The sequence below is a fragment of the Marmota monax genome, unplaced genomic scaffold (assembly GCF_021218885.2).
Source record: "Marmota monax isolate L192 unplaced genomic scaffold, Marmota_monax_Labrador192_F-V1.1 WCK01_AAM20220418_F8-fsc00074, whole genome shotgun sequence".
Classification (NCBI taxonomy): domain Eukaryota; kingdom Metazoa; phylum Chordata; class Mammalia; order Rodentia; family Sciuridae; genus Marmota; species Marmota monax.
In genome coordinates this window covers 3,656,565-3,683,474 of record NW_026694232.1, presented here as the reverse complement: position 1 = coordinate 3,683,474, position 26,910 = coordinate 3,656,565, and the positions used below count along the sequence as shown (strand labels likewise).

The 26,910-nt window shown below is 34.5% G+C and overlaps 1 protein-coding gene across 7 annotated transcripts in view; it reads left to right on the top strand.

The window, feature by feature from the left end:
* Tbl1xr1 (TBL1X/Y related 1) overlaps window positions 1-26,910 on the top strand; it is a 154,767-nt gene that overhangs the window by 68,776 nt on the left and 59,081 nt on the right. For 5 of the 7 annotated variants that reach the window (XM_058586190.1, XM_046466852.2, XM_046466853.2 and 2 more), the window contains exon 2: window positions 2,490-2,564. The gene's annotated coding sequence lies outside the window, so the exon portion shown is untranslated. Of the gene's footprint in view, window positions 1-2,489; window positions 2,565-25,473; window positions 25,504-26,910 lie in introns of all 7 variants that reach the window. The other 2 variants (XM_046466855.2, XM_046466856.2) reach the window with 1 other exon arrangement.

Here is a 26,910-nt window from a genome sequence, read left to right as displayed (position 1 = left end):
GCATCTTTCTATGCTGAAAGCCTATTCTAAAATTACTCCTTTATTTTAGGTAAAATGTTCTGAAATACAGATTATAGAAGCAAAATATTTATTTTGTTACAAGAGGAGCAATTAGGTATAGAGTAGTTTTTGTGGTGTGATTCATCATGTGCTTTTTGATTTTTTTGTTTTTTGTCAATGATGAAAGATTAACTTTTATTGGCTGCCTCCTGGAAGCAGAACTAAAATTATTGGTATAACCAGGCTTTCTTCAGTATTTTCAAAATAGCAGTTCATTGTTGAATTCTTCACCAATGTGATTTATTTGTGCTTTGAGTCTCTACTGGTTTTATTTTGAAATATGTGTGTACTGTATATGAACTATATATGTCCAAGGTACTATTCTTAGTGCTGTGGAGAAACAAGAGTAAAATGAATAAATCAATTCCTGGTCTCCAGACCAGAAACTTCTCCAGAAGTTTGATAGGGGTTGGGACATGATAAAAGAATAAGGTACTACACAGCTCTGAAAAGGGAAGTGTGCTGAAGGGGTTCTTATTTCTGTCTTTGAGTAATGAGTTGAATAACCAAGGGAGGAAGCTAATTTGGATTGAAACATTGAGAGAAAGAATGGGCTAGATTTGCTTGCATATAGAACCACGGAAGGATGGTTCTGGTGGGCGAATGACAGGATCATGATAGCAAAAGACTGCAGAGAACAGTCTCTATGGTGAGAGTAGGGGATGCTGAGTGAGATTAGTAAGGGAGAGGTATAAAATACATATTTTGTTTACTGAATAAGGAAATACTTTGCTATAAATAGTTTTAGCACACACTGTTATAGTATCTTAAATGTATCTCTAATTTTTGTTATCACTTTATAAAATAAATGTCTTTAAAAATTCCTTTAGATTATATGGTATAAATGCATTGCACAATGGCAGGGTATGTATAAGTGAGTTGACTAGGAAAACATTTGTGACAGAAATTGAAATATGACCTTGTATATACGTCTAGAAATTCTTCAGATTTTCAGGTTGAATTGTATGTGCTAATTGGTACATCTGTTGGCACACTGTTTACCACAGATTCATTTATCTTTCAAATCCCAGAATCAGATATTTATTTAATCATTTAATTATTTATTAAATCACTACTGTAGTCTTTTCCTTACTTAAGGAACTATAGACTAAAAGGAAATGTTAAATGAAGGAATGATTATAAGGGTAGAGGAAAAACATAAGTGAAAACTGAGAGATATCTGCAAAGGTGGTGAAAGACTCAGTGACTATTAGTAAAGTAAGACAAAAGAGGGAGAGGGGGTAAAAAACTGGAATTATCTAATTTAGTATTCGCAACAAGGTATATGTGTTTTTATGTGTTGTATATGTACAAATGGGTCAAACCAAATATCTGTTGCTGTAGAGTGCTATATTTATTTATGTTCAGTTTTGATTAAAGCATTTCGGTTTTAATATTTAAATACAGGAGTTCAAATATGCACCCTCATTTGTTCCTAATATCAGGGGGGCATGTACAATGTGGTATATAATGGTATTTGTAGTAGAGTGAGGACTGCACAAAGCACCAGTGGCCTTTCAGTTCTTTCATTGCCATATATTTTAGCTTACTATTGTGAATTATCTCGCTTACTCACGTTCATTATGTAGATTTATGAATTATCTAGTATATTAAGCAAATGCCGCCTAAAGATTCTTGTAAAAAAACTGCATGTAGGAAGAATAGGAATGAAAAACAGAATGGTACAACTGCTAATTATAAACTACTAAAGTAAGTTCTTTCCCAGTCATGATGTTCATAGCAATAACCTTTAGGTAAATAGACTAGCAGTGTTACTCCGTCACTTTATAGACCTGTGCTTGAGCACCTGGGGAACTGTACTGGTGGTCAGCCTACCACTAGAGTCCTCTCTCTGAGACAGTGTGGGATTACAGTTGCTTGAAAGGTTCATGGGGTATAATGCACTGAAATTTAACAATTGAAAAGGGTTAAGGTATACTCTGTAAAATGTGAACTCTGAAAAGATTTTTAACAAGTTCTGAAGGAAATTGTTGCAAAACCAGTTATCTGTTTGTTGCTTTTTATTATTAATCAAAATATGTAGAAGTTCAAGTTTATACCATTTTTATAGCTCATGATTTTGTTATGAACATAGTATATTGGACCTCAATGCAGTACTTATTGGAATGTGTTGAGCTGAATTTGGGATTGAGAGCACTCTGCAGATTCATCTCTTTGAGTCTCATTTGTTCACTATGTCAACCTCTTAGAAGTGCTCTAAAGATACTCTGAATGGCACTCAAACATTGCTGCTGGTTTTTTTTTTTTTTTTTTTCAATACTTGCTTGAGAGGTTTTCATTGGGTGGGGTGGGGGGTGCATTACAGGCATAAATAAAGAATACTTCAAACATGTAGGATGGTATAGAAAAATCTTAAACTGAACTTATTTTAGGGCACACTGAATACTTTACTTTTCCATTTTTTTTAGAATCAGCAACAGCTTCTTGTGATCGGTGGTACCGGATCTTCAGTTGCGCATCCCTACATCAATGCACTGCCAATGGTAAGACTCTCTCCAACCCCGATTGTCAGTGTTTAAAGACTCTGTTATTATCTTGAAAGTACTAAAACTTCTCAACAGTTTGGCAAAGTGCATGTATTTTAAAACTAAGTAAGTTATAAACGTATAATTAAGTTGAAATAATTTTTGAGTATTTAGCAAAAAGAAACCCCTACTTTAAGGATTTCCATTTTGTGTAATTTTTATTACCTCTTAATAATCAGAATGGTTCCATTTTGTGTAATTTTTATTACCTCTTAATAATCAGTGTTACATAGCATTGTGTTTTGTCAAATGACCTAAACCACAAATAGAATTTTCTCACTTAAAATTCAGTAGTCTTTTGTTTTCTGTCCAGCATTTTACTCAATTTTTGGGTATTGAGTTTATCTTAATATTTTTAGTTATATGCAGTTAAATGGCTAAAATTCTGCTTACATTTTATTTAACAAATATATTTAGATACTCATTCTTGTCTACTTAAAAAGATTATTACAATCCTTTTACTTGAAATATAAATATCAAATCAGCCATTTGGTATAATAAAAACTACTGGGCTCTGTAGGGTTTGGGGTTTGCTCTGTTTCCTGAATATGCTAGGAATCTTTGGCTTTTGGCAAGGGCTCTTATAAACATTAGATGATGGATTGGATTACATTTCTAAGGTTTATTCTAGCTGTATGCTAAGTGATCTCATTTACTTAAGTACAATTCAGAATGATTTTTCTTTACAGAAGTGAATTCTTTCCTAAATAGAATTGCTGTATATTTAGGGGATCAAATAGGAGAATGAAGTTTTACTGGTTTGTATTTGATAGTGGGGATTATATTCAGGCCTTGCACATGTTAATTATTATTGTCCCACTGAGCTACATTCTAGGCCCAATTTTCACATTGCCAAAGAATTAATTGCTTAGAAATATCCTCTATTTAAAGATGTTTTCTATAGTGTATTGCCGAAAAGTTTAATTATTTTTATTTTTAGTTTTAAACATTAAATCTGGGAGATACAGAAAATGAGAGTTTTATAGAATTTGGTAGGTAATCATAGGTTTATCAGTTTGAGTTAACAGGAACTAGAATAAGTAAGATAGCTGTGAAAATACTGCTAGGAAATGATTTCTTTTTAAAGATGGACTTTAAGGGTGTTGATGAAAAGGAAAACTTCCTTTGTCTCAGTTATTTTCTGAATTCTTATTGTGGAAAGAAGTGGATTTTTTTCCTTTTCCTCTTCCCATTCTCTATCTGCTCCTCCCTTTTCATTTTCCTACCCCCTGTAGTTAGTAGGGGAGGTTGAAGAAAAAAAAATGTTCCCCAGCTTTAGCTAGCATAGAGGATGACTTTATTTTTTCATTAATTTATGAAGCACTAGGCCCTTTAGGTTGCTTGGGTGACCAATTAATTGTCATTACATTTGCTGTTTCCCATGAAGCACTGCAGAATTTCTCATTTTGTTAGAACTACTCCAGGTAAATCAGCTCTTACTGTGGTCTCTTCTTAGCTTTTTTGTTGGAAGTTCATATTTGAAACATGTTAATATTCTTGGTTGTTGGAGTATTACTACTGTGTTATATCTTCCCTGAGTATCATTTGCACAGACTTGCTGTGTGACTTAGTTGCAGGTGCTATGCAACCAACTGTTTCTTCTAAGGCCAGAACTCCAGTAAATTTTACATGTGCTACTCACATAGACTACCCTGTTTGTTTTGTTTTTGCAACAGATCATAGACTGTGTTTGATTAGATTATCCCAAACATATTCGCCGATTTCATTGAAAACCCCTGAAATCGTATTTATATCATGATCACAGAAGTTTAAGCTTATTGTTCGTTACACATAGGTTAGTGTTAAGAGATAAAGATGGCAAAGATGACAACAGACGTGCTTGTAGTCTACCTGAAGATCCCGAAACCATTTCTACGTATTTGTACAATGTGCTAGTAAATTTATAGATTGGTTCAAAATGGTGAGTTTCCTAGAAATAGTGCTGCTGTTAAACCTGTGTAATAGTGTACAGTAGTTCCCCTGTATCTGCACTTTCACTTTCTAAAGTTTGTTTTCTTCCTGTATGGTTTGACAAGATTAAATGGGAAACTCTAGAAATAAACAATTCACAAGCTTAAAATTGCACACTATTCTGAGTTTCAATCTAAAGTCTTGATTAATCTCAATTTTTACTGCATGGGATGTGAATCATCCTTTAGTCCAGCATAGCCACACTATCTGCCTTCCCTGCCCATTAGTCACTTAGTAGCCATCTGAGTTGTCAGATCAACTGTTGCAGTAATACAATGCTTATGTTAAAGGTATCCTTATTTTACTTAATAATCACCAAAGAGGAGCAAGAGTAGTGATACAGAAATACCAGGGTATACCGCATGGAAGAACAGATTAACTCTGGTACTATGTGATAGTGTTGTAGGCATATAGAGGGGGGAAGTGATATATATAGGACCATTGGAGTTCCAGACATCCACTAGGGGCCCTAGTAGATAAGGGGCGACTACTGTATCTTATGTTTTTCCTTTAAAATTTTATATGTGAATACTTTAGGGAAATAAGTAGTTACCTTCAGTACACCTATACCCACTCACAACAGAATTATCATTGTTCTTGATATAGTAACCCTGAGGGATTTATAATAATCTTTATTTGCCTTTACTCTTTACTTACTTATTACTTATTACTACACAAATCACTACACTTACTTATTACTACACAAATTACTTTAAGTTGTACCTTAAATGTCCATGATTGTTACTTTCCTATATGAATGTTTCACACTCCTTTTGTAATTATTCATTGCATTAATAGGACCCATTGGCCAATAGGTATATATAATTATTTTGACCTATTGTTAAAAAAATACTTATATTTTAGTTGTAGTTGGACACAACATCTTTATTTTATTTATTTTTATTTGGTGCTGAGGATTGAACCCAGGGCCTTGCATGTGCCAGGTGAGTGCTCTACTGCTGAGCCACAACCCCAACCCCTTGACCTATTATTAATTTGGAAAGACTAGGCAGGTGCTAATAGGCTCTTATCTGGCTGCAGTAGTTGCCAGTCTTGTCTTTAAGTGTGCCCATAACAATTCCCACTGGCAGATTATTTTGAAGTCAATAATGTATCATATAATTTTATTCATAAATATTTAAGTATTTGTCTATAGGAGATATAGACTATCAAGAATACACAACCTCAGCACCATATTACACTTTAAAAATTGACATTTCATTTTCATTTGAAAAAGGATTTAAGTATATTTTTTAAAAATTGTGGTAAAACCAAATAATATAAAGTTTAAGTTTACCATCTTGTATATGTATGAGAGGAGGTAGGTAGAGTGCTGGGGATTGAACACACAGCCTCTTGCAAGCTAGGAAGGTGCTGGGCTGCTGAGCTACATCCTTATCTCTTTAAAAAATAAAATAAAATTGTATTTGCTTGGCATGGTGGCTCATACCTGTGATCTCAGCCACTTGGGAGGCCAAGGCAGAAGGATTACAAGTTGTGGCCAGCCTCAGCAATTTACAGAGCCACTGTTTTTAAAGTAAAAAAAAAGGGGGGGGGGTGAGTGAGAGATTGGGAATGTAGCTCAGTGGTAAAGTGCCTCTTGGTTCAATCCCCAGTATGTATGTATGTAATTTACATACATGCATAACATTTATTTTTATTTCTTGAGATAGGGTCTTCCTAAATTGCCTAGGCTGGCCTGGAACTTGGATCCCCTACCTTAGCCTCCCATGTAGCTGGGATTATAGGTGTCTACCACTTTGCCTACCTACGTTTACCATCTTGACCATTTTAAGTGTACACTTCAGCATTGTTTGCTATATTCACATTGATTTGTAATTGATCTCCAGAATTTTTTTTCATGGTGTACAACTGTTACCTGTGCCGTTTCCTCTAGTCCTAGGCAGTAGCCTTTTTACTTCTTATTGCTACTACTTTGTTAGTTTGATTACTTTAAATAGCTCATAAAATAACATCATTACATTATTTGACTTTTTTAAATTGTCTTCTTCTGTTTAGTATAATGTCCTGAAGTTTGTGTTGTAGCCTGTAACGTTATTTCCTTTTTTTAAAAGGCCGAATAATACTTGGTTGTCTATACATACCACATTTTCTTTCTCCTTTTATTTGTTGATGGACATTAGGATCGCTTCAACCTTTAGGCTCTTGTGAATAGTGCTATTGTTAACATGGATGTGTTATATTTCGTTGATATCCTAGTTTCAATTCTTTTGGAATTCATTTTTGGAATACTAGAGGTGGGATTGCAGGTTTTAACAGTAATTTTAGTCTTACTTTTTTTTTTTAATAAGGTTGGGGGATTGAACTCGGGGCCTTCCACATGGTAGTCAAGTGCTCTGTCACTGGGCTTACATGTATCTCAGCTCTAGTTTATCTTTTTCAAGGAACTTTTATATGCTTTTATGTAGCAGCGTCACCATTTTACATCCCCACCTTAGCCTTAACAGTACACCAAGATTACAGTGTGTACACATTCTAAACAACTTTATTTTCTGTTTGAGAGTGGCCATCCTAATGGATGTGAGGTATTGGCAATAATATCACCAACATAAGTTAGTTGTTCCTAAACTGCTATTAAATAATGTTTCTATAGAATCTGAACACAATTCATACATTTTACTTGGTTGCCATGTACAGGTTATGCTGCTACCCGTTTATTTAATTTTTTCCCCTTTTTTTGTCCTGAAAAACTTCCCACATTATATATTTTGTTAGTTGCATCTTTGTAGTAAAAAAAGTACTTCTTTTCCTTGTATTTTCTGCAAATCCTAATTAGATATACAGCTCCTCTTTTGGGGAGGCAGAATATTTCATAGGTGGTGCTAAGTGCTCCCATGAAGAGGAATATAACACTTGTTGATTCCATTCATGATATTGTCATGATCATTGTATAGGTTCATTATTTCCTTGAGAATGTACTAAAATGTCAATATACAAATGACATCATGCTTAGCTGTGATATTTCTGTAAAGAGAAACTTCCATCAGATATTTGGTTACTCTATGGCACAGTTCTGTTTGTGCAGGTAAGTTACATTGGAATGTTGTTTGTTTCCTTTCTTTGCTGATTTTCAAGGACTTAGTTTGTTGCTGTAGCCAGACAGACTGCGGCATTAGTTGTTACCTAGATTCCTGGAAAGGTGACCACTAAGGGTTTTTTTAATTGTTGTTGTTGTTTTTCCCAGTGTTATTTTGAGCTTGTACATATCAACATACAATGTGTTTTACTGCTTTGTATTATCATTCTTATTAATCTCAGATTGTCTTGGCCAGAGGAAGCTTTCCAAGTTGATTTTGAGTCTCTGACATGATGCCACTAGTCTGGTATTGTTCATACAAGATGTTTATAATCTCTTGTGCATGCTCTTCCTTGGTCCCCAAATCAGCTCTGTCTCTGAGAAGAAGACCTCGATTCCTTTTAGTGAAAAATAGTAATCAGAGCCACAATCTAGTGCTAACAATGTTCATTGCTTCTGGTTGGGGGAAGCGAAGTACGTGTATGGTATTTTTGATACAGATATAGCATTTTATTTTTTTAAATGTAAATTCTTTGTCAGTGTTTTTTCCTTTTTATTGATGGATTATAGTGATGCACATTTGGATTTGTTGTTACTTATTGGTACATGCACACAATATCATATTTTTAATTTCATCAGTTTTATTCCTTGGCACTTTTCCCTCACCGTCTTCTGCCACTCCACTGCTCTCTTTTCTGTTGTGAGGAGCTGCCGCCTCTCCCCTACAGTCCCCACACTCCTTCCCGCCCTCCCCTCCTTCCTAGTTTCCATATTAGAGAAAAAACATGTGACCCTTGGCTTATTTCACTCAGCATGATATTCTCCAATTCCATCCATTTACCAGAAAATGATATAATTTCTTCTTTATGGCTTAATAAAACTCTACTGTGTATATATACCATATTTGCTTTAACTGTTGATGGATACCTAGGCTGCTTCTATAATATGGCTCTTGTGAATTATGCTGCTGCTATTATGGGTACGCATGTTATCACTATAGTATGCTGATTTTAGATCTTTTGGAAAAATATCAAGGTATGGGGTGGTTTGTCATATGATGGTTCCATTCCTCATGTTTTGAGGAGCCTGATTTCTATAGTGATTATATTAATTTACGGTTCTATTACCAATATAAAAGTATCCTCTTCAGCGTTTATTCTTATTTGTATTCTTGATGGCTGCAGTTCCAACTGGAGTGAGATGATATCTCTGTATAGTTTTAATTTGCATTGCTAAAAAATGTTGAACATTTTTTTCATGTATTTGTTGGCTATTGGAATTTCTTTTGACAAGTATCTGTTTAGTTCATTTTTCATTTGCCCATTTGTTTATTATCTTATTTGTTTTTCTGTGGTAAGTTTTTTGAGTTCTTTATACATTATGGATATTAATCCTCTGTGTGAATATGAGGTAGGAAGGATTTTTCTCCCATTCTGTAAGTTCTCTCTTCCGATTCTTAATTGTTTCCTTTGCTCTGTAGAAACTTTTAAATTTGATACCATATCATTTATTCTTAGGATTATTTTTTGAACTTTACGAGTTCTATTGAGGAAGTCATTGCCTCTGCCTAGATATTGGAGTATTAGCCCTGTTTTCTTCCAGCCAATGCAGTTTTTGGTTTAATTGCAAGGTGTTTGATCCATTTTTAATTGACTTTTGTCAAAATGAGTGATATGGGTCCTTTGTTTATTCTTATATGTGTGGATATTCAATTTTCCTAGCACCAGTTGTTAAAAAGATGCTCTTTTCCAGCGTATGTTTTTGGTGACCAGTTGACTATATCTTTGTGGGTTTCTCTCTGTGTTTTCAGTTCTTTTCCATCGGTCTATGTGTCTATTTTTATGCAGTACCATGCAGTTTTTATTACTATAGGTCTGTAGTACAATATTGTGATGCCTCTAGCATTTATTTCTCTCTCTCTCTCTCTCTCTCTCTCTCTCTCTGAAATGGTTTTGGCTCTTCTGAGTCTTTTATTCTTCCATATGAATTTTAGGGTGGCCCCTCCCCCATTTCTTTGAAGAATGTTATTGGTATATTGAAGGAAATTACATTGAATCTGTAGATCACTTTTGATAATATGGCCATTTTAACACTTTTTAAAAAAATTGTGCTTATCTGTTTTAGTCAGCTTTTTTGTTGCTGACTAAAAGATCTGACCAGAATAATTTTAGGAAGAAAAGTTATATTTGTGGCCTCATAGTTTCAGAGGTTTCCATCCCTAAAAGGCAAGCTCCATTCCTCATGGCTTGAGGTGAGGCTGAACATGATGGGGGGAGAGTGTGGCAGAAGGAAGCGCCTCACCTGATGATCAGAAGCAGAGAGAGAGGGAGAGTGGATCTCCACTCTCCAGATACAAAATATATATTCCATAGCCATCACCCCAATGAACCACTTCTTCCAGCCACACCTCACCTGCCTCCAGCCACCACTCAGTTAATCCTATCAGGGATCAGCTCACTGATTATGTTAAGGCTTGACTCAATCATTTCTCTTCCAGACCTTCTTGCATTGTCCCCCTTGTGAGCTTTTCAGGGACACCTCATCTCCAAACCATAACACTATCCATGAACATAGGAGATCTTTCCACTTTGTGGTGTTTTCATTTTCTTTCTTTAGTCTTCTATAATTTTCATTGTATAGGTCTTTCATGTCTTTGGATAGATTTATTCCTAGGTTGGTTCGGTTCGTTCGTTCGTTCGTTCGTCTGTCCCTCCCTCCCTCTCTCTTTGAGGCTATTGTGCATGGGATCCCCCCCCCCCGCATTTCTTTCTCAGGAGATTTATTATTGGTGTACATGAAAGGCATTATTTTTGTATATTAATTTTGTGCCCTGCAACTTTACTGAATTTCTTTATCAGCCCCAGCAGTCTTCTGGTAGACCTATTTGGATCTTCTAAGTAAAGGATCTTCGAACAGTGATTATTTGACTTCTTCCCTTTTTTAAACTTGAACCTTGATTAATCGCGCTGGCTAGAATTTCTAGTACTATATTGAAATAGGAGTGATGAGAGTAGACATCCTTGTCTTATTCTGGATTTTAAAGGAAATGTTTTCGGTTTTTCCCCACTTACTTTGTTGTTTGTTTGGGGTTTGTTGTGTACAGCCTTTATGATGCTTGAGGTAGTAAGATCCTTCCCGCTCTATTTTCTCAGTGTTTTTATACCAAATGGGTCTTGAATTTTGTGAAAGACGTTTTTACCATCTGTTGAGATGACTTATATGATTTTTGTCCTTATTCTAATTATTTAATGGATTGCATTTGTTGATTTACTTAGGTTGATTTGCTTATGTTGAGCCATCCTTGCAACTGTGGAGTAAAACCAACTTAGTTATGATGTACCATCTTAATATGGTTTTAAATTTATCAAGGATAGTGGTCATTTTTGTTTGTTTGTTTTCTCTTTCCTTTTCCACATGTCTCCTTATCTGGTTCTAGTATCAGGGTGATACTGGCTTCATAGAGTGAATTTAGCAGTATTCCATCCCTTTGTAATTCATGGAATAATTTGGGGAGCATTGACATTAGTTCTTCTTTAAAGGTCTAGTAGGAATCCACTGAAAATTCCATCTGGTTCTGGACTTTTCTTTGATGGAAGGTTTTTAAAGCACTGTTTCAGTCTTATTTGCGGGGGCGGGGGCGGTGTCTGCTTAGGGTTTTTTGTATCCATTTCATTTCAGTATTCCAATCATTTCATTTTTGGCAATATGTATATCTAGAAATGTATCCATTTATTCCAGGTTTTTTTGAAATATGTTTTCAAACCGGTCCCTAATGATGCTCAGGATTTCTTTGAAATCTGCAATGATATCTCCTTTTGTATTTCTAATTTTTGGGTGGGGTACTGGGGATTGAAACTAGGGATATTTACTGTTGAACAGTACACATCCCAGTCCTTTTGTGTTTTGAAACAAGATCTCACTAGGTTGCTTAGCGCCTTGCCAAATTGCTGAGGCTTGCCTCTAACTTGCCATCCTGCTACCTTAGCATCCCAAGTCACTGGGTTTGTTTACAGGTGTGTGCTACTACATGTGGCTTCACATGTAATTTTAATGTTTTGGGTCTTCTTTTTCTTTGGGTTAGTTTGGTGAAAGTTTTATCACCCTTGTCTGTCTTTTCAAAGACCCAACTCTTTAATTTCATTGATCGTTTTATTTTTTTTTATTGTCTATTTCATTGATTTTCATCTGACCATAAGTATTTTCTTCCTTCTGCTTATTTTAGGATTATTTTTCTTGCTTTTTAAGGGCTTTGAGATTCATGTTAGATTGTTTATTTGGGATCTTTCTGATTTTCTTATGTGTAGGTGCTTATAGCTATAAATGTTCTTCTTAGAAATGCCTTCATAGGTGTTTTTTGGTCTGGAATATAGTGTGTTTTGGAGAAGGTACCATGAGTAGCTTAGAACAAATTGAATTTGACTATTATTGGAGGAAATGTTTTATAGATGTGTGTTAGGGTCATTTGATTTATAATATTTTTTAGCCCTGAAGAATCTTTATTAAGTTTATGCTGAGATGGCTTAGCTATTGATGTGTTGAAATCACCCAGTATTATTGAATAGAGGTCTGAGTTTCAATGTCTAGTGATATCTGTTTTATGTAGTTAGAAGTGCACTGACATTTGGGACATAAATATTTAGTATCATTGAAATTTTTTGTTTAATTTTTACTTTTACCACTATAAAGTGACTTTCCTTGTTTCTGATTAATTTTGGCTTGAAGTCTGTTTTGCAGATATGAGAGTTGTTACTTCTGCTAGTTTTCCAGCTACATTTGTATGGATTATTATTTTCCATTCTTTCTTTTAGGCTATTGCTGTCTTTTCCTGTAAGATAAGTCTCTTGGAAATAACATATAACTGACTTTTGTCTTTTAATCCATTCTGCCAGTATATATCTTTTAATTGGAGAATTGGAGACTTATGTTCATTGTTCTTAGAGATGTTTATTAATTATGCCTTTTTTGATTTATGCCTAATGAACATTGGGTCCTGTTTCTCATTCGCTTTTAGTTTGCAGTCCCACCAGCAGCGTATGAGTGTACCTTTTTTCAACATCCTTACCAACATTTATTTTTACTTTTATTCTTGATCATTGCCATTCTGACTAGAGTTGAGATGGAAATCTCAGTGTATAGTTTTGATTTGCATTTCTCTAATTGCTAAGGTGTTGAATATTTTTTTCATATGTTTGTTGATTGATTGTTTTTCTTCTGTGAATTCTATCGATTCCTTAGCCCATTTGTAGATTGGATTATTTGGGTTTTTTAAGTTTTTCAAGTTCTTTGTATTTCCTGGAGGTTAATATTCTATCTGAGGTGCAGGTGGTAAAGATTTCTCCCATTTTGTAGGCTCTCTCTTCATGTTGTTGATTGTTCTTTGCTGTGAAGAAGCTTTTTAGTTTGAATCCATCCCATTTATTGATTCTTGATTTTACTTCTTGTGCTTTAAATAAGAGTCTTATTAAAGCAGTTGGTTCCCAAGCTGACATGATAGAAAGTTGGGCCTACTTTTTATTCTAGTCGTTGCAGGGTCTCTGGTGTAATGACTAGGTCCTTGATCAACTTTGAGTTGAGTTTTGTGCAGGTTGACAGATAAGAGGTTCAGTTTATTCTAGGTCATATGGATTTCCAGTTTTCCCTGTACCATTTGTTGAAGAGGCTATCTTTTCTCCAATGAATGATTTTGGCGCCTTTGCTAGTGTGAGATAACTGTATTTATGTGGGTTTTTCTCTGTCTTCTATTGTGTTCTAACCATGCTGTTTTTGTTACCATGGCTCCATAATATAGTTTAAGGTCTGGTATTGTGATGCCTCCTGCTTCACTTTTCTTGCTAAGGATTACTTTGGCTATTCTGGATTTCTTATTTCTTTAAATGAATTTTATGATTGCTTTTTCTGTTTCTATGAAGAATGTCATTGGAATTTTAATAGGAATTGCATTAAATCTGTGTAGTGTTTTTGGTAGTATAACCATTTTGACAGTGTTAATTCTGCCTATCCGAGAATATGGGATATCATTCCATCTTGTAAGGTCTTCTTCAATTTCTTTAATGTGTTGCGGTTTTCATTGTAGAGGTCTTTTACCTCTTTTGTTAGAAAAATTCCTAAATATTTTATTTTGGGGGCTGTTGTGAATGGGATAGTTTTCCTAATTTCTCTTTTAGTGAATTCATTACTGATGTACAGGAACCTGTTTGATTTATGGCTATTGATTTATATATACTTGTTGAATTTATTTAATTTTAGAAGTTTTCTGATAGAATTTTTTTTTTGATCTTCTCAGTATGAAATCATGTCGTCAGCAAACAGTGATAGTTTGAATTCTTCTTTTCCTATTTGTATGCCTTTAATTTCTTTTTGTCTCTCTAATTACTCTGGCTAGATTTCCAGGACTATGTTGAATAGAAGTGGTGATAGAGGGCATCATTGTCTTGTTTCAGTTTTTAGGGGGAATACTTTCAATTTTTAATCCATTTAGCATGATGTTGTCATTGTGTTTAGCATAGACAGCTTTTACAATGTTGAGGTGTGTTCCTACTATCCCTGGTTTTTCTAGTGCTTTGAAGAAGGAGTGCTGTATTTTGTCAAATGCTTTTTCTGCAGCTATTAATACGATCATATGATTGTTGTGCACTATCTTTTTAATGTTTTTGTATGTGATTTGCCAGAATTTTATTTAGAATTTTTGCATCTATGTTCATCAGGGATATTGGTCTGAAGTTTTTTTTCCTTACTATGTCTTTGTCTGGTTTTGATATCAAGGTGATACTAGCTTCATAGAATGAGTTTGGAGGAGTTCCCTCCTTTTCTTTTCATGGAATAATTTGAGAATTGGTGTTAATTCAACTTTGAAGGTCTTGTAGAACTAAGCTGAGAATCCATCTGGTCCTGGAGTTTTCTTGGTTAGTAGGCTTTTGATGCCTACCATCTTTTATTTGATTGCTTGAAATTGATCTTTTAAATCTGATTCAATTTAGGTAGGTCATGTGTCTCTAGAAATTTGTCAGTGTCTTCAATATTTCAGTATTTTCTATTGGATTATAAATTTTCAAAATAGGCTCTGGTTATCTTCTGTATTTCAGTAGTGTCCTTTGTGATATATCTTTTTTTATTATGAATTTTAGAAATTTGAGTTCTTGTCTCTCTCTCTCTTTGTTAGCATGGTAAGGGTTTATCAATTTTGTTTATTTTTTTTAAAGAATCAACTTTTTTGTCAATTTTTTTGAAATTTTTTTTATTTCAATTTGATTGATTTCAGCTGTGATTTTAATTATTTCTTGCCTTCTACTACTTTTGATGTTCTTCTTTTTCTGTGGCTTTTAGATATACTGTTAGGACAGTTGTTGACTTTATATTAATCAATGAGCTCAATGCACTGAGCTTCCCTCTTAGTACTGCCTTCACAGTGTCCCAGAGACTTTGATATGTTGTTTCGATGTCCTTATTTACCTCTAAGTATTTTTAAAATTTCATCCCTGATTTCTTCTCCTATCCATACATTCAATGGTGTTCTTTAGGTGTTGGGGTAGCTTCTGTTTTTTATTTTATCATTGTTTTCTAATTTCATTTCATTATGATCTGATAGAATGCAGGGTAGTATCAGTTTTTTTCTATTTACTAAGAGTTCCTTTGTGCATAAGATATGGTCTGTTTTAGAGAAGGATTCATGTGCTGCTGAGAAGAAGGTGTATTTGCTGATTGACAAGATGAAATATTCTGTATATGCCCATTAAGTCCAAATTATTGATTGTATTATTTAGTTCTGTGGTTTCTTTGTTTAGTTTTTGTTTGGTAGATCTATCCAGGAGTGAGAGAGTTGTGTTAAAGTCACCCAGTATTATTGTGTTGTAGTCTTTTAGATTCTTGAAATTGAGAAGGGTTTGTTTGATGTATGTAGATGCTTTATTGTTTGGGGCATAAATGTTTTCGATTGTTATATCTTGTTGATGTATAATTTCCATAGGCAGTATGAAATATCCTTCTTTGTCCCTTCTGACTAACTGGCTTGAAGTCCACTTTATCTGATATGAGGATGGAAACCGCTGGTTGTTTATGTGGTCTTATGACTCTTAATTCACAAAATTTCATATTTTGTAGAGCTGTTCGCATTTTTTCTTTGAATTGTTACAAAGATATATTTTTATCTTAAAACATAGAAGCCTTTGGATCTTGTGGATCAATCCCTCAACTCTTCTGTTTTCTGGTTTTGATACTCCATGTATGTAACAAGTTCTAAAAACTAATTTGGTTTTACAAGAATTTCTACTACTAATAAGGCCCAACTGAGTAGTTTTAGAAGGTTTGCTTCTCACAGAATTAGACGCTTGATTGTAACCTTTTTTTTTTGAAAGATGATTCTAGAAATTTCCAGCGGGAGAGCAGAGAATAGAGAAGAGAACCAAAATACTCCAAAGAGAAGGATTTATTGTGCAGAGGCTCAACTCAATTTGGCTACAGTGTTTCTTTGAGTTATTCTACTCTAGGGACAAGGGTGTCTGTATATTTTTTTCTATCAACCCCTTTCTTTATTGGTGAGGTTATGCTTTGGGGAGGGCAGGGCACCAACTCCTTTGCACTTTATTTATGACCTGACCTAAGGTCAGTAAAGATTCCAGATTCTTTGTAATGAGAAGTGGAAATTTTCTTCAGGAGAGTTGAGTGAAGGGGGGATATGGCCTTGGCACTGCCAGCCTCTGCTGTCTCCATGAATATTCCATTTAATTGCCAATTCCAGTTCTTAGTGTAAATTAGCAAATTATCTACATTCTTCAGCTTCTTTGTATCTCTTTAATATTTTTTCTCTCAGAATTTGATTATCCTTAAAAGAACTGATAAAGTGGCAGGCCATACTTAATTTTTAAGAGTAAGAGCTCAAAAGTATTGTGTCCCAATGAAGAGGTAGCTACCTACCAAGAAGTAGTTTGCTGCATATTGAGGAGCCAGTAATTTGTTCTCTTATTGTCTGCCACTTAAGTGTATCATGTATACATTAATTCGTTCTGCTTGTTGTATAAAAGTTCATTGTCATTTACCATTTGTTAGGATTTATTGTGTGACTTTGAAGTGGTATGAACTGTGAAGAATGAATGACACTGCAGTATGCATAGCATTTTGTAAAGTATTCATCCTAATTTAAGCCTCTGGGGAGCTGATTTATCAAATCAACAATAAGAGGGTATATTGAAGAGGTGTAAGTCATATAGGGTTTTACTTTAATTTTTTTTTTTTTAATGAAGAAAAGGGCACACACAAAATGGAGTGTATTTAACAATCCCTTGTTTCTTTGTTGTTAGATTATCTGAGGCTGCAATAACAAAAGTCTAAAATAGAACCTGAGGTGTTTTGTTATCACTTAAAAGACAAACTCCAGATATTCACATGGATTCAATCCTTATATTAAATTGCGGTAAATTGCTATTGTTATTTAAAAAATAGTTTTCATACTTTGAATAATTTTAATGGAGTAACATTAAAATGGGTTTTGTTACTGAGCATTATCTACATATTTTTAGGTTTTACTGACTTCTCAAACTCTCCATAGTCTATTAATTTAATCTCACTAGGTTCTGGCCATTTACATCAGTTTGCTTGGTCCAGTCTTAGCAATATAGCCATAAAATTTGAAACTGAAGACCATTGATTATTTCATAGGTATACTGAAGTCATTGAGGGTTCTTATTTTTGTCCCCATTCTTCCTTCTTTTTATCCATTTATCCTTCCATTTGATAATATTGTATAGTTTTTAATCTTTGCTCTAAAGAGAAAGAAATATGCTAAAATTAGTGTGTAAAAGAGATATCCAGGTAAATATTTAATGGGATCATTTTGGATTCCTCACAGCCGGATTTTTTTTTAAAACATTTGTTTAGTTGTAGATGGACATGATGTCTTTATTTTTTTGTGGTGCTGAGGATTGAACCCAGGGCCCTCACGCATGTGAGGCAAGCACTCTACCACTGAGCTACAACCCCAGCCCACAACCTGATATTTTTTAATGGTGACTTGAAGCACAAGGGTTTTTGAACTTAACAGATCTTTTTTTTTTTTTTTTTTGACAATTTAAAGTTAATAGGAATATTTTAAATGTTTAGGAGAAATTCCAAAAGACAATATTGATTAATTTAGATTTAAAAAATATTTTTATAGTGATTAGCACACATTAACTACACAAAATAATGGGTTTTATTGTGAAATTTCTATACAAGTCTATGTGATTTGATCTTATTCAACTTCCCTTTTATTTTCTTTACTACCCATTCCCATTCTCTTCCTGAATAGTTCCCTATTTCTTTCATGTCTTTTGAAAGTGTTTTTATACTTGAAAAAGTAAATAAAAATCGTACTAAAAGTGAAATGGTTAGCATGTATTCTGTGTTAAGAGTAGATATCTTAAATATTTTTGCAAAGTTGTTTTTATCTCCATTTTATTGACAAGAAAACCATTATTTCTGTTTAACCAAGCCTTCTCCTCTCTTAGCATATGTCTGTACTCGGTTCTAATATGCAGAAGATAGAATCCATGGCATGTTGAAATAAAGCAGGACTCCAGATTCTCACAAAGATCAGTTGTTGATTTGTAATATGCTTGAAAAACAATTTGGTGATTGCAGTTGGGGGGAATTCTGGAGTAAAGAATCCAGTATTTGTTAAGTAAGCTTTAGATTATTTCCTTTTGAAGGAGAGATTTCATATTTGCCTTACAGGAACTTTTTTCCTTAATTGCAGACAGGATAGAATAAATGATATTTTTCCTAAAAATAAGTATTCCTTAATTTATTTATTTTGAAATACTACCTTATAGTTTTTTCCACCATTCGAAAACATTATAGACTCTAGCTACAGTATAGCAATGGAAATATATTTCAAAATTAGGATTTATTTTATACTGTGTGAAAGGGCAGACACTTTCAGTACCATTGTGCAGTTTGTGTATGTGTACATGTAAGCCAGAGTACTTATATTGAGACATCTTGGCCCTTATTTGCTGTTGGCTCTACTTCCTTCCCCCACCCTTTCATCTATATTACTAGACCTAGTCTGTACAGTGTGGTAGCCACTAGCAATATGTAGTTGTTGAGACTCAGAAATATGACGTGAGAATTGATATTCAGTGTCAATATAAGATGCTTGTTGAACTTTTGAAGGCTTTATTTAGAAAAAAGTGAACACATCTAATTGTAAAATAATGATAATAGCAGCCCCCCCCCCAACACACACACACACACACACACACACACACACACACACACACGCGCGCGCGCACATGCACGGAATATGTTCTAAGACATATCTTGAATGCCTGAAACTGGATAGTACCATACTCTCTGTATACTGTATGTTTTCTCAAATTTATGGGTTGTGTTTGGATTTTTCTATTTAATATTTTCAAGGCTTGGTTGACTATGGGTAAATGAAACTGTGCATAAGAAGGGACTGTGTAAGAAATGATAATATTCTGGATGTATTGGGTTAAATTAAATATATTACCAAAATAAATTACACCTGTTTCTTTTTCTTTTTCTTTTATGTGGTTACTAGAATACTTAGAATTTGCATATGTGGTTTTGCATGGTGGCTTGCACGACATATCTGTTGGAAGGTGGTGTTCTAGACCTTTGAAATTACAACTACTTTGCCTGTCAGTTTCCTCCTGTCTGCTGGAAACGGGTAATCAGAATACTGAAGAAAATGGGTAATGCTAATATTTGGGAAGACTGGAATGGCCCTCTTGTAAAGGTTCCTAAAATTAGATTCTTGGACTTTATTACAAAATAGTTTTCATTGCATATTGAGTCAGTCCTCATTTTACAAACGGGGAACTAGTGCTTATAGAAGTTATCCCATATCATATATTTTTGTCATAGTTACTGAACCAAGACTTGAATCGGATCTCATTCTTAGTTTTAATTTTCTTTTAAATTCTGCATAAGAGAATGTTCTTCAGAGGTGAGATGTAAAGAGTTTTCATGGGACCTCAGGAGAGGATAGAATGATAGGGATGAAAGCATCTTGGTGACAGTTCTCTAGATTTGTATCCTTGTTGAAAATTAAACAACTTATTATTTCAGGAAATTTTTCATGTATTAAAACTTATAATTCTGTTCTCTATTTGTATTCTCTTACCTAGGAAGATCATTTATTTTCATTGTTACTCTCCTTTTTCTATACTTTGTTATCTATTTTTCCATGTTTTTTTCCTAGTTGTAAAGTTTCCATTTGTTTCTTTTTATACTTATAAAGAGAACATCTCTTTTCTGTCATTTCAAGTGCCTCTTTGTTTGATAATTCTCACATCTGGATCTTCTCAAGTTTGGCATCTATTGTCACAATTGGTCGGCTTTTCTTGGATCTTTGTATGTTTATTTAATTTTGGATGGTACCAGCTCTGGACAATGTTAGTTTTTTTAATTTGTAATTTTTAAAATTTAAAGCAGGTGATAATAGTTAGGCTCGGACTACAAATTCTTGAGTTTGTTTTTGTGGATTTTTTATGGTTCTGGGGATTGAACCCAGGGCCTTTCATATGCTCGGCAAGTGCTCTACCTGTGAGCTATATCATGGGCTCCAGGCCATTAAACTTTGTCTTGCTTGTGGGCAGTAGTCTGGAATCATTTCAGTTTTCAAAGCCTTCACTATGTTGCTTTGGGTCTACTCCTTGAATTGGTCCCACGGGACTTAGTTTGGCACTTGAACTGTGGCTTTTATCTTTAGTTTTGCAGACCTGACCAGTGCAGTAAGAAGCATATGCTCTGTGAAGACTTTGAAGTGAATTTGGGACTTATTTTGGTTAATATACAGAATTATAGGATCCCCTTCTGCATTCCCTCTAGCCTGGATTTCATTTCATACTCTTCATCACCAGAGACCATATTTCCTGGTTTAGTTTAGCTCTTTTCATTGAGAAGAACTGGCTTAATCAAGATATTGAGGGTGGGAAAAACACAACAAAAAGGTCAATTCTGTGTTTTAACAAATGTGTTCAGAAGAACAGTAAAGTTTTAATTCCAAAAAAAGAATACTGTTTCCTATGGGACAAAACTTCCGATTGGGATAAAACCTCCCACAAATATGACCATAGTCTCTGGGCAACATATAAAAAAAGAAGCATTATAAGATTACTGTAGATCAAACCAAAAAGAAGTATAAAACAGACTGGAGTGGATTCTTTAAAGAGTCATTGGAACTTCCAGTTTCAGTGTTTTTGCTTAAGGACAGGATCCTGTTGGCAGAGAAATCAGAAGAGTTTGGAGTTAACCACAGTGGCTGTAGAGTTATGGAGTTATGCAGGAGAAAGGAGTAGGAGTTCTCAGAAAACCATGCTGACAGTGTGGCTGATCCTTAATCTGCAGACTAGAAAATGGATAAACAGACCTGAAGCTATTGAGCAATTGAAAAGAACAAACTTTATACCTGCAACAACATGGATTTATTTCAAAACACTATGTTGATTGAATATAGTCTTAACACAAAGCTGGACATAATGTGTGATTCCATATATATGACATAATAAAAACCTAATCTGTTGTTGTAGAAATGTGGAAGACACAAAACTAATAATTTATGCTGGGAGAAAAAAGTAGTAGTTGACAGGGATGGGAAAAGTAAAAGTTGAAGTTTTACGAGGGTGATTTTAACATTCTGTGTTCTTTTAGGGATTTCAGTTAGTTATATGAATTTGGCAGAACTCTTTGAATGGTATAGCTAATATGTGTTCATTATATTTTTGTGAATTTTTTCTTTAAATATTTAATCATATCAATGATGGGTGAGCTGAAGTATTATGTAGGAAGTATTTTGATGACTGGCTTTGTGATGAATACTAGAAAATGTTAATTTTAAAGTCCATTTGCTTGCTATGTAAATATTTTTATCTGTATGTTTGAAAATTTTCATAAATATAAAAATAAAGCTAGTTGGTAGATGTTCTCTAAATCAGGTTTCTATTGTTAATATATGTTTTTTGTGGCATTTTTCAAAATGGGTATTTTTTAAAATTTGAAAATAGTTCAGAGTTCATCAGTGACTTGTTTCTGCTTGTGCATCAAATTCTGAACTACTTAGTTTGCAGATAGAAGTATAAATAAAACTGAGAGAATGAAACATGCCTAGGTGACAATTTGTAACAGTCCCCTGTATCCATATACTGACTTTTCAAGGTTTCCTTTACCCACGTTCAACCACAGCCTGAAAGTAATAAATGAAAAATTGCAGAAATAAACAATAAGTTTTTAAACTATGTGCCATTCTGAATATTGTTGGAGATTTTGAACTGTGGTATCCTGACCAGGATCTTGATAATTTCTTTGTCCCACTGTATCTTTTCTGTATATGCTCTCCACTTTTTATTCACTTAGTAGCCATTTGGGTTATTGGATTGACTGTTGCTTTATCATAGTGCTTGTATTTAAGTACCCTTATTTTTACTTATTAACTGCTCCAAAGTGCAAGAGTAGTGATGCTGACAGATTGGATATGCATTGTATTTCCTTCATGTGAAAGGTGGAAAGTTTTTATAGTAAGATAATTTGAGAGAGACACCACATTCATATAACTTATATTGCAGTATATTGTTATAATTATTCCAATTATTACTAATCTCTTATTGTATCTTATTATAAACTAAAGTTATAGTTATGTTTAGGAAAAATGTTGTGTGTGTGTGTATAAGATTTGGTACTATCTGCTATTTCAGGCCCATTGGGGGTTCTAGAATGAATGTATCATTGACGAATAAGGTGGGGAACTACTGTAGTTCAGTTTGATGACTCAAGATTTGTGGGAAGCCGTTCTCACATGTGATTGGGCACCTCCCTGACTGGGTGTGAGGCATTCTGGCCAAGCTGTGTCAGAACTTATTCCCACCCTTTTTAAGTACAAGAGCCCATCCATGTTGGGGTGTGACTGACCATTGACCCTGAGACCAATCACTGACCCTGAACCCTGACCTTTGCCGCAGTCTGGCTGGGCACAAATAACCTAGCCGCCATGAGGCACTTGTAGGTTCAAACAGGAACTCCTTTATTGCCTGAACTCCACGGGCACTCCACTTGCACTCCCCGGGAACTCTCTCCTCTCTCTCTGGGGCTCCGCATGAACTCAACAGGACCTCCACGGGAACTCCGGGAGAACTCAAAAATAGAGGGCGCAAAAATTCCTGAGGCAGCAGGAACCTCCCTATTGCTGGACAGCAAGGGTCTATATACAACTGAATACACAACCTGTTTCAATCCAACATCATGCAGTCACAGCAGTTATACACAGCTTAACTTAATTATCATCATCTTAATGGCTCACTGGCCACCTCTCAACCACTCCTTCTGGCAATGCCATGTGCCATCCCTACTTGGCTGTGGCTCTCAACAGACCTTGGAATGCTGTCCCCCTCGACCTTCACTGGATGATATTTTCCCCTGAATTTCTTGTTCTCCAATAAAAGGCTACTCTCTGGCATGCCCTTCCTCTCTCCTGCTAGTCTCTTGTGTAAACCTCTCTACCCCACCAGGTGGCAGGAGCCGGGGAGGGCCGTCTCTGACCTGGTCAAGAAAAAGGTAAATTGAGTTTATGTGTGTTTATTTTGATCTCACTAGTTAACTTCTATGCTTAGGACCTCTAGTATGAAGCTAGCATGCTGGTCACGCACAGATTAAGATTTTACATTTGGAGAGGGTGGATACATAGAGTGTGCTTATTCAGGTATGATCAACAGGTGATGATCCCTTGGTTTGTTTATTTTGAACACATTTTAAAAATGCTATTACAGGAAATGATTAGATTCTCTTCCTACTCTTCTAATTGCCCAGTTGTCATTTGTGAAGTGTGGTTTATGATATCTTCTAGTGTGTTGTATTTATTTTTCAGGAAAGAAATGCTGTCTAGATTTTAATGTTAGAATTGTTAGCCAGTTTGAAATGACTAGATTGTGTTTTAAAAAATAGTCTTTTTTTTTTTTTTTAAGAAATACGGTAACTTATTGATGACTGTTGATAGATTAAAAAGTAGATTATCACTGTTCAGGATTTTGTGGTTCTTTTATTATAAAGTTTTGAGAAACAAGCATATTGTTATTAAATGCAGTCCTATAATATGCAATTGTATCCTTGCTAATTTTACTCTTAGGAAGGCTATTCTGGTAGACTGGGTTATAGCCCAGTGGTACAGCACTTACCTAGTAGCATGGGTGATATCCTGGATTTGTTTCCAGGACCCCAAAAAAGAAGAGAAAGAAGAAACTTAGTTGGGAGCAATCAAGTGGACTTCACAATCATGTCACATACCAACTAATTGTTTAGCTAAATTCTCCTTCAATTACTATTCTTTGTACTTGTGCCTTTCTACAGAAGAATATTTCAGCCAGCCTTCAATTTTTGCAGCAGCTGCTTTACATCTGTATGTTGTTGACTAAAGAAAATACTTTTCAGGGGCTGGGGATGTGGCTCAAGCGGTAACACGCTCGCCTGGCATGCGCGGGGCACTGGGTTCGATCCTCAGCACCACCGAAAAAACTAAAAAATAAATATTAAAAAAATTCTCTCTCTCTTTTTAAAAAAGAAAATACTTTTCATAATATCTATACTTTTTTTATTATTAAATATCTTAATGTTTAAGTCTCTTTGAAAAAGTGATGTGGGAGGTAAGGTAAGGTATATGGAAAAAAAATAGCTGAAAACAGCTCAAAACCAAAATAGAACCTTTTAAAGTATCATTTCTGTTATTTGCCATGAAATATGATGTTATTTGGTCAGCCCATTAGGATTATAAGTCATAATACCCAAACTAAAATGGAAAATATACAGTATAAATGAAAGTTTGGTTTTAGAGACTTTTATCTCAGGAACACTTGGATAGCTCAACCATTTAAAGACTAGCCAAGAATAAAATTTCATTCCCATCATGGTTGCTTTATTTTTTGTCTTTGTTTCTACCAATCAGAGAGAAATTTTATTAGTGACTCTGAATATTATGTTATTATGTATTGCCAAAGTGAAATAGTCAAATGACTGAGAAATGAAATTGTGTATATGCCAAGTTATTTTGAAACCATTTTAGGTAATTTGCATTAACACAAACATTAAGAAACAAGTTTTTCTTTTCATTAAATGTTTATTTTTTAGTTTTCGGCAGACACAACATCTTTGTATGTGGTGCTGAGGATCGAACCCGGGCCGCACGCATGCCAGGCGAGCGCGCTACCGCTTGAGCCACATCCCCAGCCCCTTTTCATTAAATGTTTCATTATAGTTTAAAGATATTCTGAATAAATTTTTGACTCATTCTCTGGGAGTTCTAAGTCTACCAGGTAAAAACTTTTGCATCATCATAAGTTCTAAGTAAATAAACATAAAACAGAACACCAGCGTATCTTTGAACTTAAAACTAATGGTTAAATTTGCTAGCTCCTGGAGGATTAGCTAGAACCAGTTAGTTATATCCAGGAAGTTGCAGTTAGAAAACCATCAGTTTTTGAGGGACCAAAGCCTATTATTTGTTGCCAATAGAAACTTGATTTTTTCAACATAGATAAGGATCTTTGTGTTTTAGTTTTCTATCTTTTTATGTTTCTATGTGTTACCTAAAACAAATCATTTTTTTCAGTTAGTCTTGTCAGAGAAGCCGAGTTGTATTTTGGGGAAGCTAGCTATAAAAAAATGTTACACATAGGGAAAATATAGTCATTAATGCAAAAGGATATCACAAGCATAATTATTATTTTTACTGCATATTAAAATTGTTTAATTTACTGTGATTATTTTTTTTGTCATTTTATTCTTTATCCAGTTAACTTATTGGAATATAGTTATAAGGTACTTTATCACTTAAAGTAAGAACTAGCCCAGTAGTGTTTCTGTTCTGTTTTGTAGATTCACTTGGGCATTGTGTCTGGCCAAAAAGTAAGTCTTTTCATGTCATAATTTGGTTACTTATTACCAATTCTGTTTAGATGATAATATTAACAAGACTGGAATGTCCTGAAAACTGTTTTAGCAGTTAAAAGTTATAAAGTAGTTGCTTTTTGCAACTAAAAATTTGTGTCCTTTTAAACTTTACAACTAACAAAAATCCTACATTCTATTGCTTCTTTCCAAATTAATCTATGGACTTATTCAGCATTAAAGCTAGAGGAAACCCTTGCTGATTATAGTAGTCTTCTCTTTATCTGTGGAGATACATTTCAAGACCCTCTAGAACCCTGAAACCCAGGTAGCCCTGGTCACTAGTATATAATATGCTAGTTTTCTGTGAATATATACCTATGATAAACTTTAATTAATAAATTGGTCACAGTAAAAGATTAACAGTGATAAATTTAAAATAATCATAATAATATACTGTAATAAAAGTTATTTTAAACTTTGCAATTTTTTACTTCTGTATTCTCCATTTTAAATTTTTTAGGGCATGATTGACTGTGGGTAAGTGAAACTGTGTAAAGGGAGTTGTGTATAAGGGGGACTACTGTATGTAAATCAGTGCCCTCATTTTACAGATAGGAAACTGAGGCCTTAGACTAGAACAGAGGTCTCCTAACTCAGTCCATGACTGTTTCTATTACATCATGCTGCTTGATATTTGTCTTTATGGAACTCAGCAACATCATATACAGGGTGAGCTTTTTTTTTTTTTTAAACACAAAAGTGATTTGCTGTTCTCACCAGCTGCTGTTCTTCATTCCTCTCATTTACTTTTATACCAATAGCTATTTTAACCCTTTATAAAGTCTAATAATTTCTTTTTGGACTTTTAAAATTTTTACTTAGAGAGTTTTAGATACTAGCTTGGGATATAGTAAAGTGGTAAGAGTACTTCCTACTGTCTGTGGTGGCCTGTATTCCACCCAAGCACTAAAATAAAAAACCAATAAGCAAAAACATCTTAAAGTTTGTGGAATTTTTCTTTTGTTGGTGCTACTATTTCTTAGCATTTGACTACTATTTTTAAGGGTTATACTCTCATTAAGATGACTACTTCTTGGTAACTACTGCAGCGTGACCAGGCACTGTAGCAATAGTAGATTATTTAGATTGGTTTGCCAAGGTCACCTGCCTTCAGGGAATTGCTCCTCCCAACAAGGAATTGTTAATGAGTACCCCTCTGGTGGCTCCATTCCTACCTTTCTAGGGCAGATGTGGGAAAATAGGAAGAGGTGCCCTCAGGCAGCTCCTCTCTGGGCTTTTGGTCACTGCTTAGCCAAGATAAGAGAAGAAAGGAAACCTAAAATTTATAATAAAGTCAAGTCACCCCCACTCCCTGGTGCACAAACTCTGGAACCCTTCTTCTCTGGATGAATCTCTCTCTGT